The 17882-nt window shown below is 42.0% G+C and overlaps 1 protein-coding gene across 1 annotated transcript in view; it reads left to right on the plus strand.

Moving 5' to 3' along the window:
- Positions 1-17882, plus strand: part of pik3r2 (phosphoinositide-3-kinase, regulatory subunit 2 (beta)) — a 64432-nt gene that overhangs the window by 1064 nt on the left and 45486 nt on the right. The window lies entirely within an intron of this gene.

Here is a 17882-nt window from a genome sequence, read left to right on the forward strand (position 1 = left end):
ACACTTACGAGTTTAAGATTTTTGGAGATTCTTCTTTTACATAATTTGCTTTTTTTGCATGAAACAAAAAAAAAAAGAGTCCTTAATCCATATGTTATAACTATGTCTTAAAAAGTGAAAGATGTCTGTGGTGTGGTTCGTGTGTGTTCTGTGCGAGTTGATAAGGAAACCTCAGCATTTTGCAGTGTTGTCATTGTAAATAGTGCTGGATCCATGGGCTGCACAGACAGGGGCCACACAGCGAGGAGGCCCCAGCCGCTCAGGCCCGACATGGAGTGGACAGGGGCCATCACGGGCCAACTTTGACTGCAGATAGATGTCAAAATTTGGAGGAGCAATAGCACAAAGGAGATTGCAGCTTATAAACTGACCACTTAGATAATTCAGATGCTTTGAAAGGCTTAGTTCTTCTTGAAGAAAGTGTCTATTAATTTGATATTACAAAGCAATACAATAAAGCGTCATTGTTACATGATTGACAGCTGGAATTGCAGATCTTTTGTGTCCTGTCACTATGGCATCTGAGCGCCAGTGTGTTCTGCGGTTTGGGTTCTTTGTATTTTGTCTTGATATTTAAACAAACATGAAGCAGTGTGAGTCAGCTCTGCTCTGCTTTTGCAAGTGTGACATTTCTGTAGTTATAAATATGAAAGAATAAACTTTTTAAATTACATTTTTTATGCAAAGGAAGCAATACGACCCAATCATCCTGAACAATATGGATTTATGACCATTTCCTTCATAAAATGTGGTCAGGTCAGGACAGCTGTCCATCACACAGCTCAATAAACCCCACTTGATGCCAGGCTAAGTATCAGTTGTGCAGATTTATTATTGATTATTGGATTAGAGTTCATTCTTCGGTCAGTGGTTTCATGAATAGACAGACTTTAATTATGACACGAACACTGCCGTTTAAATGCACAAGGTAGTTCTAAAGATAGGCCCTGATCCAGAATTAAGCCCGGAGTAGACAGGGGTGAAGCAAAGTTTATTCAGGACTTTGCTCAGCCAAAACACAAACATGATGCTAATGCAAGACAATAAAGCAGAAACATGGAACTACTAATATTACTCTAGTACGAACCAGGAGGAAATGTAGATTCATTTAATTCACATTACAAATGATGCACAAAGTATCATGTAATAAAAGGATGGTTCTATGGGCAGTGTAGAATAACCTTGTAGTACTTTTTTCAAGATACTAAACTAAGGGGCGGGGTTTCACATTAACACAGGAGAGTATCCGTAGAACAGAATACTTCAACGGTGGAAACGTCTGTGTTTATAAAGGTTGGTCTTTTGGTCTTGATGCTAGCTTTTGGAGCCTAATAAATATTAAGACAACAAAAATAACATAATGATCCATCCATTTTCTTCCGCTTTATCCGGGGCCGGGTCGCGGGGGCAGCAATCTAACCAGGGACTCCCAGACTTCCTCCTCCCCAGACTCTTTCTCCAACTCCTCCGGGGGGATCCCGAGGCGTTCCCAGGCCAGCCGAGAGACATAGTCTCTCCAGCGTGTCCTGGGTCTTCTCCGGGGCCTCTTCCCGGTGGGACATGCCCGGAACACCTCCCCAGTGAGGCGCCCAGGAGGCATCCGGAACAGATGCCCGAGCCACCTCAGCTGGCTCCTCTCGATGTGGAGGAGCAGCGGCTCTACTCCGAGCTCCCCCCGTGTGGCCGAGCTCCTCACCTTATCTCTAAGGGAGCGCCCAGCCACCCGGCGGAGGAAACTCATTTCGACCGCTTGTATCCGCGATCTTGTCCTTTCGGTCATTACCCAAAGCTCATGACCATAGGTGAGGGTAGGAGCGTAGAACGACCGGTAAATTGAGAGCGTTGCCTTTCGACTCAGCTCCTTCTTTACCACAACAGTCCGATGCAGCGACTGCATCACTGCAGCCGCTGCACCGATCCGCCTGTCGATCTCACGCTCCATCCTTCCCTCACTCGTGAACAAGACTCCGAGATACTTGAACTCCTCCACTTGGGGCAAGGACACCCCACCCACCTGGAGAGGGCAAGCCACCTTTTTCCGGTCGAGAACCATGGCCTCGGATTTGGAGGTGCTGATTCTCATCCCAGCTGCTTCACACTCGGCTGCAAACCGTCCCAGTGCACGTTTGCAGGTCCGGGTTTGATGGAGCCATCAGGACAACATCGTCTGCAAACAGCAGAGATGAGATCCTGCGGTCCCCAAACTGGACACCCTCCAACCTTTGACTGCGCCAAGAAATTCTGTCCATAAAAACTATGAACAGAACCGGTGACAAAGGGCAGCCCTGGCGGAGTCCAACATGCACTGGGAACAGGTCTGACTTACTGCCGGCAATGCGAACACAGCTCCTGCTCCGGTCATACAGGGACCGGACAGCCCTGAGCAAAGGGCCCCGGACCCCGTACTCCCGGAGCACCCCCCAAAGGACACCCCGAGGGACACGGTCGAAAGCCTTCTCCAGATCCACAAAGCACATGTGGACTGGTTGGGCAAACTCCCATGAACCCTCGAGCACCCGATGGAGAGTATAGAGCTGGTCCAGTGTTCCACGACCAGGACGAAAACCACTCTGCTCCTCCTGAATCAGAGGTTCGACTATCGGCTAGCTTGGAGACACAAAGTCCTCTCTTTCCAAACCTCCTCTGGTGAAGTTTTCTTTTCTTTATTATTTCTTTTCTTTTTTGGGGAATTTTTGTCCACCTTCATTGGACAGGACAGTTTTAGCTAAAAATGGGGATGAGAGAAGGGTGGACATGCGGCAAAAAGTTTTCGCTCCGCACTGCCTGATCAGTCCTTATTTATTGATGTTAGCATGACTTAGCATAAATCCTATAGAGATCCAGGGATTATTTTATTGCTATCACAATTTTTTTTCTTTTTGCTAATTGAAATTCAGCAATATCATATGAAAGTAACTGCACTTTTAAAAAGAAAAACATTAATAAATCACTTTTTCACCCCAACATTCTATTACATTATAAGGACCATCCATGCCACCATAGTCTCAGCAGAATGTGCGGGAATTTACTGACGCAAAGTGAAAAGTGGCTGCCAGTTTATACATTTACACATACATATTTATACACATTTTATATATATATTTTTTTATTTAGTCTTCCATTATATGTTGTGAAACTAGCAAGGATGTAATTGATTAATTTCCCTTTATTTTCTCCAGTTTCCTTTGTATCTCAAAGTAATGTTGTACAAACCTTCCCTTCAAAGATTTGCCACCAATCACATCCAAAGAAAATTGTGCCTCTTGCATAATGTGACAAGTCCATACGCCGTCTTTGTAATGACTGTGATGGCAGCATTATGCAACCCAATGTCAATCGTCCATTATGCGTCTTGCTTCATCCACCCAGAGCAGGACTTGTGCAAAGCTCTCATTGTCTTCTGAAATGTCTCCCAACGCTGCACAAGTCACAGGGCTTCTTCTATTAAAATGCCAAGTGTCATTTATCCCACAAAAGCCTCAAAGAGATGCTACTTTTCCACCAGACGCTACCAGTTATTTTGGTCACATGTCTTTCCAATGGGTCTTCTTTAACTAAAATTAACTTGTTTTCACATTAAACACAGTAAAAGGCACATAATAGCCATAAATAGACCCAAAGATAGAAGTGAGATGAACTTGTTGAATGGATGCATTTTTTTAATTTTAAAGCATTAATACAGGCGATATAGATATATATATATATATACACATGTTTTTTGTTGCATCATATTACCAAATCACATTGCTAGTTTGCAAATTTTATTCAATGGTAATTAATCTGTTCTGATTCTGATTAAACCACAAAGGTCAGAAATTACTTACCTTTACCTTGTTTAATTACCATTTGCGTTTTTGTTCATTTTATTTTTAATCAGCTCTTCTTAGGGTTATTTTAATTATAGGTAGGTGTAATCCCTCATTTGTCCAGGAAAAAACGTTTCAACGGTAATCATCTAAAAACAAGACATTTGAATCAGGGAACAATATAGGCGTTATTGGTTTATAGTTGTTAGTAATATTATTAGGCTCGTGCCATGGAATGGAATGTTCATTCCATGGAACGCTTGAGTCTTTTGTTATTCCCTGATTTCTTATTATTCCTATTCTTCATGGTCAAACTCTGCATTTTTGACCCCCTGAACATTGATGAAAAGTCACATGGGGACATCGATCGGCTCGGCCCGAACTCAAATAAAATGGAGCTTGCGAGAACGCCCGTCGCAACAGCGCCACGTAGTTAAAAAATAAAACTTTTTTTCTTAATTTTTGGCCTAGGCACATGAAACTTGGGATAGTGATAGAGCTACCTTTGACGAGTAAAACACACCTGGCAGCATTGCTGTATGATAAACAGGAAGTCAGCCATGTTGAATCGAAGTGGCTACTTGTCCTAGGTTTTTCGTCAGATCGAGCTCAAAACAACACTTTTTGCATCTAGAGACATTGAAAATGAATTAATAATTATATATTTTTTTATATTCCTCATGGTCTCCGCGTGACACGCCCTCAAAAAAGGCTTAATTTTCTGCTAATGTGAACGCTAATGCTAATTAGCGTTAGCATTAGCGTCTCTGTTGCTAGGTGACGGAGGTACATGGAGATGAGGGTGTAGCCGGGTCTCAACCGAGGCTCCCTCTCCCTTTCTCCCTGCTCAGGTCTGCGTTCAGCACGATCTTGCAATTCGTCAGGACAAACAACTATTTGAATAGCAAACTACGCAATCATTAACGGTGAATTACTGAGTGGCGTTTGGTATGCCGCAAAACGCAGCAGAAAACTGTTAGCACAGCTTTAATTATTATTATTATTTAATTATGTTATTTTTAAATTCCCATGTTATCTAATGCTTTTAAAGTGATTAAATGTCTATTATAAAAACCTTATTAACATATGTTTGGGGGGTCTGGGCATTTCTAAGTACTTTTAGTTATTTCATTTCATATTTCGTGTTCATTTTAAATAAAATTAAAAAAGTCTTTAAAGAACTCAATGAAAATAAATAAACTATTTTCTGCACAACTTATCTTCTTTAAAGTCTGGTCTGACGCAATAAAATGCACTTTTCATCCGCTCACTGCTTTACATTAGCCCATGCACAGCTCAGTTCATCTGTGACAGCTTTATTTAAACTGCTAGGTTTCACTGGCATTTTGTCAATTACAAAATTGTCAGTAAGCACTAATATTGATTTTAATACCATCCACTCACTCTGGTTGAACTTACTGGCATGTCGGAGCTCGCAGATGCAAAATATGGCCCCGATCAGTGGGAGTTATGGACTGGATTAGGCAAAGGAAGCGTGAGAGAAAATGCAGGCTGGATTTCTATGAAAACAGTAGCTTCTTATGGAGTAGCAGATCGAATTCTTTAAAGATAGACTAATACTGCATAATTTGATTGACAGGGCGGGGCCTGCTTATACAATGGTAGGAGAAACACTGCATCTCCCACCTGGGACTTTTTTATAACGGGGCCCCAGGAATAGTAGCGGTCAATGTGGTGACAGTTAATGAGGATCCAAATGATGAAACAATAACAAAGACAGCTGTAGTATTAAATCTAGATGAGGGTTAGGGTTCAACTATTTTTGAATTTCATCAATAATACACTTTGGTCATAAATATTCTCTATCTAGAGGCCTTCCGTAACCAGATTTAAACCTTTATTTGATTAAATATATATTTAAAAGTCTCAATGTGCAATATAAATAATCATTTGAGTAGTCGACTCCTGAAATAATCGTTATCGTTATCGCCCATTAAAATGACCATGAAAATGTGATTTTCCCAAAATTGATTGGAATTCGGTGACACTGCAGTGAACTCTGTGTGTGTTTGGGCCTTTCTTTTTTCACAAGTGAAAGGAGCAGAGCACCACGCATGCAGCCTGGCTCTCAGCCATCTGTCCACATGGAAGAGAAAATGTACTGCGCCACAGGCACCAGCACGGCCTAGCCCCAGACACTTTCTGAGGCCTTGAAAAGTTTCTCCAAAGTCTCCTGCTGTCTGGATAAATGTAACAAAGGGAACACATGTACATTCGATTTGGAGTAGATTAGAATCAGATTTTTTACGTAGCGTAAATGTGAACATTTCAAAGATTTGGCGTTTTTCCCATTTGTGACAGTATATTTGCAGCTCCACCGCACAGAGACCGTAGCACTTAAAATCAAAATATGGATAAGATTTGATGCCCCGCTTGTGTAGATGATTCTCCCCAAATATGAACTTGATCAGACAATCGCCTTAGGAGGAGTTCGTTAAAGTGTGAAGCGTAAAAATTTGTGTGATTTGAGCGATTCTGCGATTTTCCCATAAGGATAACATGGGATGTTTCTGTCATCGCTACGGTTACGCCGTACAAAATATGACTTTGGCTGTCATACTTTTATGATCAGGATGGCAAATTAGAATTTAGTGCAAAATGTCATGTTATTTGGAAAAACTCTATTGTTTATAGGCCACTCTGAAGGCCAAATAGTCAGAATTCTGGGAAACGTTTGCGGCTCCGTCGCACAGAAACCGTAAAAGTTATCCTTAAAATTTGGATAACTTTAGATGCCCCACTTGTATAGAGGACGTACACCGATTTTGAAGTTGGTGGGCAAAACGCACTAGGAGGAGTTTGTTAAAGTGTAAAACATAAAAATGTGGTAATTTGAGAGATTTTGCGGTTTTCCCATAGGGATAACATGGGAGGTTTCTGTCATCGCTACGACTACGCGGTAAAAATTAAGGCATTTGTCTGATTGGCTTTTTTGATCGGGATGGCCAAATAGAATTTTGGGTAAAGTTTAGAACATTTTGGTAAAACTAATTTTTGACCTTCAATGTTAATTCAAAGGTCACTCTGTAGGGGGCGCTATCGCACCCATTTCAATTTTGTCATCCTAAACTGGTCCAAACTGGAAAGTTTAACAACTGATTCAAATTTGGTCCAAATCGGACTCGTTTTGATCAAATGGGAGCATTTTTTAGATTAGCAATATCCCAAAATAAGTTGTCCAACTTTGCGGCTGCGCCGCACGTAGACCGTAAAAGGTATCCCAAAATTTGGATAACTTTAGATGCCCCACTTGTCCAGAGGACGTACAACGATTTTGAAGTCAGTGGGGAAAACGCCCTAGGAGGAGTTCGTCAAAGTTTGACGTGAACAAAATGGCTAACTCAGCGTGTTTTCATTTTCAAAGGAAAATGGCGGGCATAGGGTAAGTCTGGGGGCGTGGCCACAATAATATTTTTTTTGTCCTCACAAGAGGAATGCGTGTTCCGAATTTCGTAGCTCTACGACAAAGTTGACCTCGGGGCATCTCCCATAGGCGCAATGTATTTTGACTTTTGTCGGTGGCGCTGTCGCGCCATTTTTTAACGGAAAAAAAATGGCCCAGAAAAAACAACATTTTTCGCCGATTCTGAATTTTGGGCAAAGTTTGGTGAGTTTTTGAGCATGTTCAGGGGGTCAGATTAGAGCTCAAAAAGCAGAAGAACAAGAAAAATAATAATAATTAAAGCCGCAAACGGCATCCAACGGCCCCGAGGGCCGCCGGCCTTCCGACTCTGCTCTCTGCATTTTACAGAGATGGCGCTAACGCAATTGTCTAAGAACTAAGACAGTGACACATTGGACATGTACAATCCTGTGCTTAACCAGTGCAAATGAACACAAATGTCGGTCAAATGTGCAGCTCCAGCGCACAGAGACCGTGACACTTGGAATATAAATATGGATAACTTTTGATGCTCCGCTTGTGTAGATTATTTTCCCAAAATATGAGCTTGATCGAGCTATTGCCCACAGAGGAGTTCATTAAAGTGTGAAGCATAAATGTGAACATTTCAAGGATTTGGCATTTTTCCCATTTTTGACATATATTTGCGGCTCTACCGCACAGAGACCCTAGTACTTAAAATCAAAATATGGATAACTTTTGATGCCCCACTTGTGTAGATGATTCTCCCCAAATATGAACTTGATCGGGTATTTACCCTAGGAGGAGTTTGTTAAAGTGTGAAGTGTAAAAATGTGGTCATTTTAGAGATTTTGCGGTTTCCCCATAGGGATAACATGGGATGTTTCTGTCATCGCTACGGCTACGCTTTACCAAATATGATTTTGGCTCCCATACTTTTTATTTGGGGATGGCAAATGAGAATTGTGTGCAAAATGTCATGTCATTTGGAAAAACTCTTGTTTATAGGCCACTCTGAAGGCCAAATAGTCCAAATTCTGCGAAAAGTTTGCGGCTCAGCTGCACAGAGACCGTAAATGTTATCGATAAAATTTGAATAACTTTAGATGCCCCACTTGTCTAGAGCAGGTACACTGATTTTGAGATCGGTGGGCCAAACGCACTAGGAGGAGTTTGTTAAAGTGTGAAGCGTAAATGTGAACATTTCAAAGATTTGGCGTTTTCCCATTTGTGACAGTATATTTGCAGCTCCACGGCACAGAGACCGTACCACTTAAAATCAAAATATGACTAACTTTTGATGCCCCGTTTGTGTATATGATTTTCCCCAAATATGAGCTTGATCGGGCAATCGCCCTAGGAGGAATTTGTTAAAGTGTGAAGCGTAAAAATGTGGTCATTTTAGAGATTTCGCTGTTTTCCCATTTCTGACATATATTTGCGGGTCCGCCACACAAAGACTGTAGTACTTAGAATCAAAATATGGATAATTTTTGATGCCCCGCTTGTGTAGATGATATTCTCCAAATATGAACTTGATCGGACAATCGCCCTAGGAGGAGTTCGTTAAAGTGTGAAGCGTAAAAATGTGGTGATTTGAGCGGTTCTGCGATTTTCCCATAAGGATAACATGGGATGTTTCTGTCATCGCTACGGTTACGCCGTACAAAATATGACTTTGGCTCTCATACTTTTATGATCAGGATGGCAAATTAGAATTTTGTTCAAAATATCATGTCATTTGGAAAAACTCTATAGTTTATAGGCCACTCTGAAGGCCAAATAGTCAGAATTCTGGGAAACGTTTGCGGCTCCGTCGCACAGAGACCGTAAAAGCTATCCTTAAAATTTGGATAACTTTAGATGCCCCACTTGTCTAGAGGACGTACACCGATTTTGAAGTCGGTGGGCAAAACGCACTAGGAGGAGTTTGTTAAAGTGTGAAACATAAAAATGTGGATATTTGAGACATTTTGCGGTTTTCCCATAGGGATAACATGGGAGGTTTCTGTCATCGCTACGACTACGCCGTAAAAATTAAGGCATTTGTCTGATAAGCTTTTTTGATCGGGACGGCAAAATAGAATTTTGGGTAAAGTTTAGAACATTTTGGTAAAACAAATTTTTGACCTTCAATGTTAATTTAAAGGTCACTCTGTAGGGGGCGCTATCGCGCCCATTTCAATTTTGTCATCATAAACTGGTCCAAACTAGAAAGTTTAACAACTGATTCAAATTTGGTCCTAATCGGACTCGTTTTGATCAAATGGGAGCAATTTTTAGATCTGCAATATTCCAAAATAAGTTGTCCAACTTTGCGGCTGCGCCGCACACAGACCGTAAAAGGTATCTCAAAAAATTGGATAACTTTAGATGCCCCACTTGTCCAGAGGACGTCCGCCAATTTTGAAGTCGGTGGGCAAAACGCCCTAGGAGGAGTTCGTCAAAGTTTGACGTGAACAAAATGGCTAACGCAGCGTGTTTTCATTTTCAAAGGAAGATGGCGGCCATAGGGTAAGTCTGGGGGCGTGGCCACAATGATTTTTTTTGTTTGTCCTCACAAGAGGAATGCGTGTCCCGAATTTCGTAGCTTTACGCCAAAGTTGACCTCGGGGCGTCTCCCATAGGCGCAATGTATTTTGACTTTTGTCGGTGGCGCTGTCGCGCCATTTTTTAACGAAAAAAAAAATGGCCCAGAAAAAATCAAATTTTTCGCCGATTCTGAATTTTGGGCAAAGTTTGGTGAGTTTTTGAGCATGTTCAGGGGGTCAAATTAGAGCTCAAAAAGCAGAAGAACAAGAAAAATAATAAAAATTAAAGCCGCAAGCGGCATCCAACGGCCCTCGCGGGCCGCCGGCCTTCCGACTCTGCGCTTTCGACTTAATAAAGATGGCCCCCTTATTGTGTTGAATTAAAAAAGAACTTGACAGACGGGGACACTTTGGACATGGCCAATCCAGTGTAAATCAACACTGTCAGTCAAATTTGCTGCTCCGCCGCACGGAGACCGTAGCACTTAGAATATAAATATGGATAACTTTTAATGCCCCGCTTGTGTAGATGATATTTCCCAAAGTAAAGCTTGATCGAGCTATTGCCCACGGAGGAGTTTGTTAAAGTGTGAAGCGTAAATGTGAACATTTCAAAGATTTGGCGTTTCCCCATTTGTGACAGTATATTTGCAGCTCCACGGCACAGAGACCGTACCACTTAAAATCAAAATATGGATAACTTTTGATGCCCCACTTGTGTTGATAATTTCCCCCAAATATGAACTTGATCGGGCAATCGCCCTAGGAGGAGTTCGTTAAAGTGTGAAGCGTAAAAATGTGGTGATTTGAGCGATTCTGCGATTTTCCCATAAGGATAACATGGGATGTTTCTGTCATCGCTACGGTTACGCCGTACAAAATATGACTTTGGCTCTCATACCTTTTAAATTAGAATTTTGTTCAAAATATCATGTCATTTGGAAAAACTCTATATTTTATAGGCCACTCTGAAGGCCAAATAGTCAGAATTCTGGGAAACGTTTGCGGCTCCGTCGCACAGAGACCGTAAAAGCTATCCTTAAAATTTGGATAACTTTAGATGCCCCACTTGTCTAGAAGACGTACACCGATTTTGAGGTTGGTGGGCAAAACGCACTAGGAGGAGTTCGTTAAAGTGTGAAACATAAAAATGTGGATATTTGAGAGATTTTGCGGTTTTCCCATAGGGATAACATGGGAGGTTTCTGTCATCGCTACGACTACGCCGTAAAAATTAAGGCATTTGTCTGATTGGCTTTTTTGATCAGGACGCCAAAATAGAATTTTGGGTAAAGTTTAGAACATTTTGGTAAAACTAATTTTTGACCTTCAATGTTAATTTAAAGGTCACTCTGTAGGGGGCGCTATCGCGCCCATTTCAATTTTGTCATCATAAACTGGTCCAAACTAGAAAGTTTAACAACTGATTCAAATATGGTCCTAATCGGACTCGTTTTGATCAAATGGGAGCAATTTTTAGATTAGCAATAAGTGGTCCAACTTTGCGGCTGCGCCGCACACAGAGCGTAAAAGGTATACCAAAAATTTGGATAACTTTAGATGCCCCACTTGTCCAGAGGACGTACGCCGATTTTGCAGTTGGTGGGCAAAACGCCCTAGGAGGAGTTCGTCAAAGTTTGACGTGAACAAAATGGCTAACTCAGCTTGTTTTCATTTTCAAAGGAAGATGGCGGGCATAGGGTAAGTCTGGGGGCGTGGCCACAATGATATATTTTTTTTGTCCTCACGAGAGGAATGCGTGTCCCGAATTTCGTAGCTCTACGACAAAGTTGACCTCGGGTCGTCTCCCATAGGCGCAATGTATTTTGACTTTTGTCGGTGGCGCTGTCGCGCCATTTTTTGACGAAAAAAAAATGGCCCAGAAAAAATCTAATTTTTCGCCGATTCTGAATTTTGGGCAAAGTTTGGTGAGTTTTTGAGCATGTTCAGGGGGTCAAATTAGAGCTCAAAGCGCAGAAGAAGAACAATAAAAATTAAAGCCGCAAGCGGCATCCAACGGCCCTCGCCGGCCGCCGGCCTTCCGACTCTGCGCTTTCGACTTGATAAAGATGGCGCCCTTATTGTGTGTTGAATTAAAAAAAAACTTGACAGACGGCGACACATTGGACATGGCCAATCCAGTGCAAATCAACACAAGTGTCAGTCAAATTTGCTGCTCCGCCGCACAGAGACCGTAGCACTTGGAATATAAATATGGATAACGTTTGATGCTCCGCTTGTGTAGATGATATTTCCCAAAGTAAAGCTTGATCGAGCTATTGCCCACGGAGGAGTTTGTTAAAGTGTGAAGCGTAAATGTGAACATTTCAAGGATTTGGCGTTTTTCCCATTTGTGACAGTATATTTGCAGCTCCACGGCAAAGAGACCGTACCACTTAAAATCAAAATATGACTGACTTTTGATGCCCCGTTTGTGTAGATGATTCTCCCCAAATATGAGCTTGATCGGGCAATCGCCCTGGGAGGAGTTCGTTAAAGTGTGAAGCGTAAAAATGTGGTCATTTTAGAGATTTCGCTGTTTTCCCATTTCTGACATATATTTGCGGGTCCGCCACACAGAGACCGTAGCACTTAGAATCAAAATATGGGTAAGTTTTGATGCCCCGCTTGTGTAGATGATATTCTCCAAATATGAACTTGATCAGGCAATCGCCCTAGGAGGAGTTTGTTAAAGTGTGAAGCGTAAAAATGTGGTGATTTGAGCGATTCTACGATTTTCCCATAAGGATAACATGGGATGTTTCTGTCAACGCTATGGTTACGCCGTACAAAATATGACTTTGGCTCTCATACTTTGATGATCAGGATGGCAAATTAGAATTTTGTTCAAAATATCATGTCATTTGGAAAAACTCTATTGTTTATAGGCCACTCTGAAGGCCAAATAGTCAGAATTCTGGGAAACGTTTGCGGCTCCGTCGCACAGAAACCGTAAAAGTTATCCTTAAAATTTGGATAACTTTAGATGCCCCACTTCTCTAGAGGAAGTACACCGATTTTGAGGTTCGTGGGCAAAACGCACTAGGAGGAGTTCGTTAAAGTGTGAAACATAAAAATGTGGATATTTGAGAGATTTTGCGGTTTTCCCATAGGGATAACATGGGAGGTTTCTGTCATCGCTACGACTACGCCGTAAAAATTAAGGCATTTGTCTGATTGGCTTTTTTGATCGGGACGCCAAAATAGAATTTTGGGTAAAGTTTAGACAATTTTGGTAAAACTAATTTTTGACCTTCAATGTTAATTTAAAGGTCACTCTGTAGGGGGCGCTATCGCGCCCATTTCTATTTTGTCAGTCTAAACTGGTCCAAACTAGAAAGTTTAACAACTGATTCAAATTTGGTCCTAATCGGACTGGTTTTGATCAAATGGGAGCAATTTTTAGATCTGCAATATCCCAAATTAGTTGTCCAACTTTGCGGCTGCGCCGCACACAGACCGTAAAAGGTATCTCAAAAAATTGGATAACTTTAGATGCCCCACTTGTCCAGAGGACGTACGCCGATTTTGAAGTCGGTGAGCAAAACGCCCTAGGAGGAGTTTGTCAAAGTTTGACGTGAACAAAATGGCTAACACAGCGTGTTTTCATTTTCAAAGGAAGATGGTGGCCATAGGGTAAGTCTGGGGGCGTGGCCACAATGATTATTTTTTTTTGTCCTCACGAGAGGAATGCGTGTCCCGAATTTCGTAGCTTTACGACAAAGTTGACCTCGGGGCGTCTCCCATAGGCGCAATGTATTTTGACTTTTGTCGGTGGCGCTGTCGCGCCATTTTTTAACGAAAAAAAAAATGGCCCAGAAAAAAACAAAATTTTTCGCCGATTCTGAATTTTGGGCAAAGTTTGGTGAGTTTTTGAGCATGTTCAGGGGGTCAAATTAGAGTTCAAAGCGCTGAAGAAGAACAAGAAAAATTAAAGCCGCAAGCGGCATCCAACGGCCCTCGCGGGCCGGCGGCCTTCCGACTCTGCTCTCTGCATTTTACAGAGATGGCGCTAACGCAATTATCTAAGAACTAAAACAGCGACACATTGGACATGTGGACAACCAGTGCAAATGAACACAAATGTCGGTCAAATATGCAGCTCCAGCGCACAGAGACCGTGACACTTGGAATAAATATATGGATAACTTTTGATGCTCCGCTTGTGTAGATTATTTTTCCCAAATATGAGCTTGATCGAGCTATTGCCCACAGAGGAGTTCATTAAAGTGTGAAGCATAAATGTGAACATTTCAAGGATTTGGCGTTTTTCCCATTTGTGACAGTATATTTGCAGCTCCACGGCACAGAGACCGTAGCACTTAAAATCAAAATATGGATAACTTTTGATGCCCCATTTGTGTAGATGATTTCCCCAAATATGAGCTTGATCGGGCAATCGCCCTAGGAGGAGTTGGTGAAAGTGTGAAGCGTGAAAATGTGGTCATTTTAGAGATTTCGCTGTTTTCCCATTTCTGACATATATTTGCGGGTCCGCCACACAGAGACCGTAGCACTTAGAATCAAAATATGGGTAAGTTTTGATGGCCCGCTTGTGTAGATGATTTTCCCCAAATATGAGCTTGATCGGACAATCGCCCTAGGAGGAGTTTGTTAAAGTGTGAAGTGTAAAAATGTGGTGATTTGAGCGATTCTACGATTTTCCCATAAGGATAACATGGGATGTTTCTGTCAACGCTACGGTTACGCCGTACAAAATATGACTTTGGCTCTCATACTTGTATGATCAGGATGGCAAATTAGAATTTAGTGCAAAATGTCATGTCATTTGGAAAAACTCTATTGTTTATAGGCCACTCTGAAGGCCAAATAGTCAGAATTCTGGGAAACGTTTGCGGCTCCGTCGCACAGAGACCGTAAAAGTTATCCTTAAAATTTGGATAACTTTAGATGCCCCACTTGTCTAGAGGACGTACACCGATTTTGAGGTTGGTGGGCAAAACGCACTAGGAGGAGTTCGTTGAAGTGTAAAACATAAAAATGTGGTAATTTGAGAGATTTGGTGGTTTTCCCATAGTGATAACATGGGAGGTTTCTGTCATCGCTACGACTACGCCGTAAAAATTTAGGCATTTTTGTGATTGGCTTTTGTGATCGGAACGGCAAAATAGAATTTTGGGTAAAGTTTAGACAATTTTGGTAAAACTAATTTTTGACCTTCAATGTTAATTTAAAGGTCACTCTGTAGGGGGCGCTATCGCGGCCATTTCAATTTTGTCAGCCTAAACTTGTCCAAACTAGAAAGTTTAACAACTGATTCAAATTTGGTCCTAATCGGACTGGTTTTGATCAAATGGGAGCAATTTTTAGATCTGCAATATTCCAAAATAAGTTGTCCAACTTTGCGGCTGCGCCGCACACAGACCGTTAAAGGTATCTCAAAAAATTGAATAACTTTAGATGCCCCACTTGTCCAGAGGACGTCCGCCGATTTTGAAGTCGGTGGGCAAAACGCCCTAGGAGGAGTTCGTCAAAGTTTGACGTGAACAAAATGACTAACACAGCGTATTTTCATTTTCAAAGGAAGATGGCGGCCATAGGGTAAGTCTGGGGGCGTGGCCACAATGATTTTTTTTGTTCGTCCTCACGAGAGGAATGCGTGTCCCGAATTTCGTAGCTTTACGCCAAAGTTGACCTCGGGGCGTCTCCCATAGGCGCAATGTATTTTGACTTTTGTCGGTGGCGCTGTCGCGCCATTTTTTAACAAAAAAAAAAATGGCCCAGAAAAAATAAAAATTTTCGCCGATTCTGAATTTTGGGCAAAGTTTGGTGAGTTTTTGAGCATGTTCAGGGGGTCAAATTAGAGATCAAAGCGATGAAGAACAAGAAAAATTAAAGCCGCAAGCGGCATCCAACGGCCCTCGCGGGCCGCCGGCCTTCCGACTCTGCTCTCTGCATTTTACAGAGATGGCGCTAACGCAATTGTCTAAGAACTAAGACAGCGACACATTGGACATGTACAATGCTGTGCTTAACCAGTGCAAATTAACACAAATGTCGGTCAAATGTGCAGCTCCAGCGCACAGAGACCGTGACACTATGGATAACTTTTGATGCTCCGCTTGTGTAGATTATTTTTCCCAAATATGAGCTTGATCGAGCTATTGCCCACAGAGGAGTTCATTAAAGTGTGAAGCATAAATGTGAACATTTCAAGGATTTGGCGTTTTTCCCATTTGTGACAGTATATTTGCAGCTCCACGGCACAGAGACCGTAGCACTTAAAATCAAAATATGGATAACTTTTGATGCCCCATTTGTGTAGATGATTTCCCCAAATATGAGCTTGATCGGGCAATCGGCCTAGGAGGAGTTGGTGAAAGTGTGAAGCGTGAAAATGTGGTCATTTTGGAGATTTCGCTGTTTTCCCATTTCTGACATATATTTGCGGGTCCGCCACACAGAGACCGTAGCACTTAGAATCAAAATATGGATAAGTTTTGATGGCCCGCTTGTGTAGATGATTTTCCCCAAATATGAGCTTGATCGGACAATCGCCCTAGGAGGAGTTTGTTAAAGTGTGAAGTGTAAAAATGTGGTGATTTGAGCGATTCTACGATTTTCCCATAAGGATAACATGGGATGTTTCTGTCAACGCTACGGTTACGCCGTACAAAATATGACTTTGGCTCTCATACTTGTATGATCAGGATGGCAAATTAGAATTTAGTGCAAAATGTCATGTCATTTGGAAAAACTCTATTGTTTATAGGCCACTCTGAAGGCCAAATAGTCAGAATTCTGGGAAACGTTTGCGGCTCCGTCGCACAGAGACCGTAAAAGTTATCCTTAAAATTTGGATAACTTTAGATGCACCACTTGTCTAGAGGACGTACACCGATTTTGAGGTTGGTGGGCAAAACGCACTAGGAGGAGTTCGTTGAAGTGTAAAACATAAAAATGTGGTAATTTGAGAGATTTTGCGGTTTTCCCATAGGGATAACATGGGAGGTTTCTGTCATCGCTACGACTACGGCGTAAAAATTTAGGCATTTTTGTGATTGGCTTTTGTGATCGGGACGGCAAAATAGAATTTTGGGTAAAGTTTAGACAATTTTGGTAAAACTAATTTTTGACCTTCAATGTTAATTTAAAGGTCACTCTGTAGGGGGCGCTATCGCGGCCATTTCAATTTTGTCAGCCTAAACTGGTCCAAACTAGAAAGTTTAACAACTGATTCAAATTTGGTCCTAATCGGACTGGTTTTGATCAAATGGGAGCAATTTTTAGATCTGCAATATTCCAAAATAAGTTGTCCAACTTTGCGGCTGCGCCGCACACAGACCGTAAAAGGTATCTCAAAAAATTGAATAACTTTAGATGCCCCACTTGTCCAGAGGACGTACGCCGATTTTGAAGTCGGTGGGCAAAACGCCCTAGGAGGAGTTCGTCAAAGTTTGACGTGAACAAAATGACTAACACAGCGTATTTTCATTTTCAAAGGAAGATGGCGGCCATAGGGTAAGTCTGGGGGCGTGGCCACAATGATTTTTTTTGTTCGTCCTCACGAGAGGAATGCGTGTCCCGAATTTCGTAGCTTTACGCCAAAGTTGACCTCGGGGCGTCTCCCATAGGCGCAATGTATTTTGACTTTTGTCGGTGGCGCTGTCGCGCCATTTTTTAACGAAAAAAAAAATGGCCCAGAAAAAATCAAATTTTTCGCCGATTCTGAATTTTGGGCAAAGTTTGGTGAGTTTTTGAGCATGTTCAGGGGGTCAAATTAGAGATCAAAAAGCAGAAGAACAAGAAAAATAAAAATAATAATATTTTTAGCAAAAACAATATAGCCGTTTCCACTATAACAACAAATTATACATCGTTTGAAAGCTCTAAGCCTTCCCGATGCCGCCATGGGGTGGAATCATCATTACGAGCGCTTACGCGCTTGTCACTCCCTATTCCGTCAGGATGCCCCGCCCACTCCCCATAGACTTCCATTAATTTGAGCAGATACAAGCATGGCCCATGCCTGCGGCATGGATTCTCGCGTACGGGACGATGCCAGGAGGGTTTTTGGTGGAATGCAGCGCTTCGCGCTGCTGTTGTCAACAATTAGTGAATGGGCTACGCCCATTCACTAATTGTTGACTATTTCTGTCATAGCAGGAGTAAGTATGCATGATCCATGCCTTCGGCATG

Source organism: Eucyclogobius newberryi, unplaced genomic scaffold, assembly GCF_026437365.1.
Source record: "Eucyclogobius newberryi isolate DKJ021-1_F unplaced genomic scaffold, fEucNew1.0.hap1 SCAF_12, whole genome shotgun sequence".
NCBI lineage: Eukaryota > Metazoa > Chordata > Actinopteri > Gobiiformes > Gobiidae > Eucyclogobius > Eucyclogobius newberryi.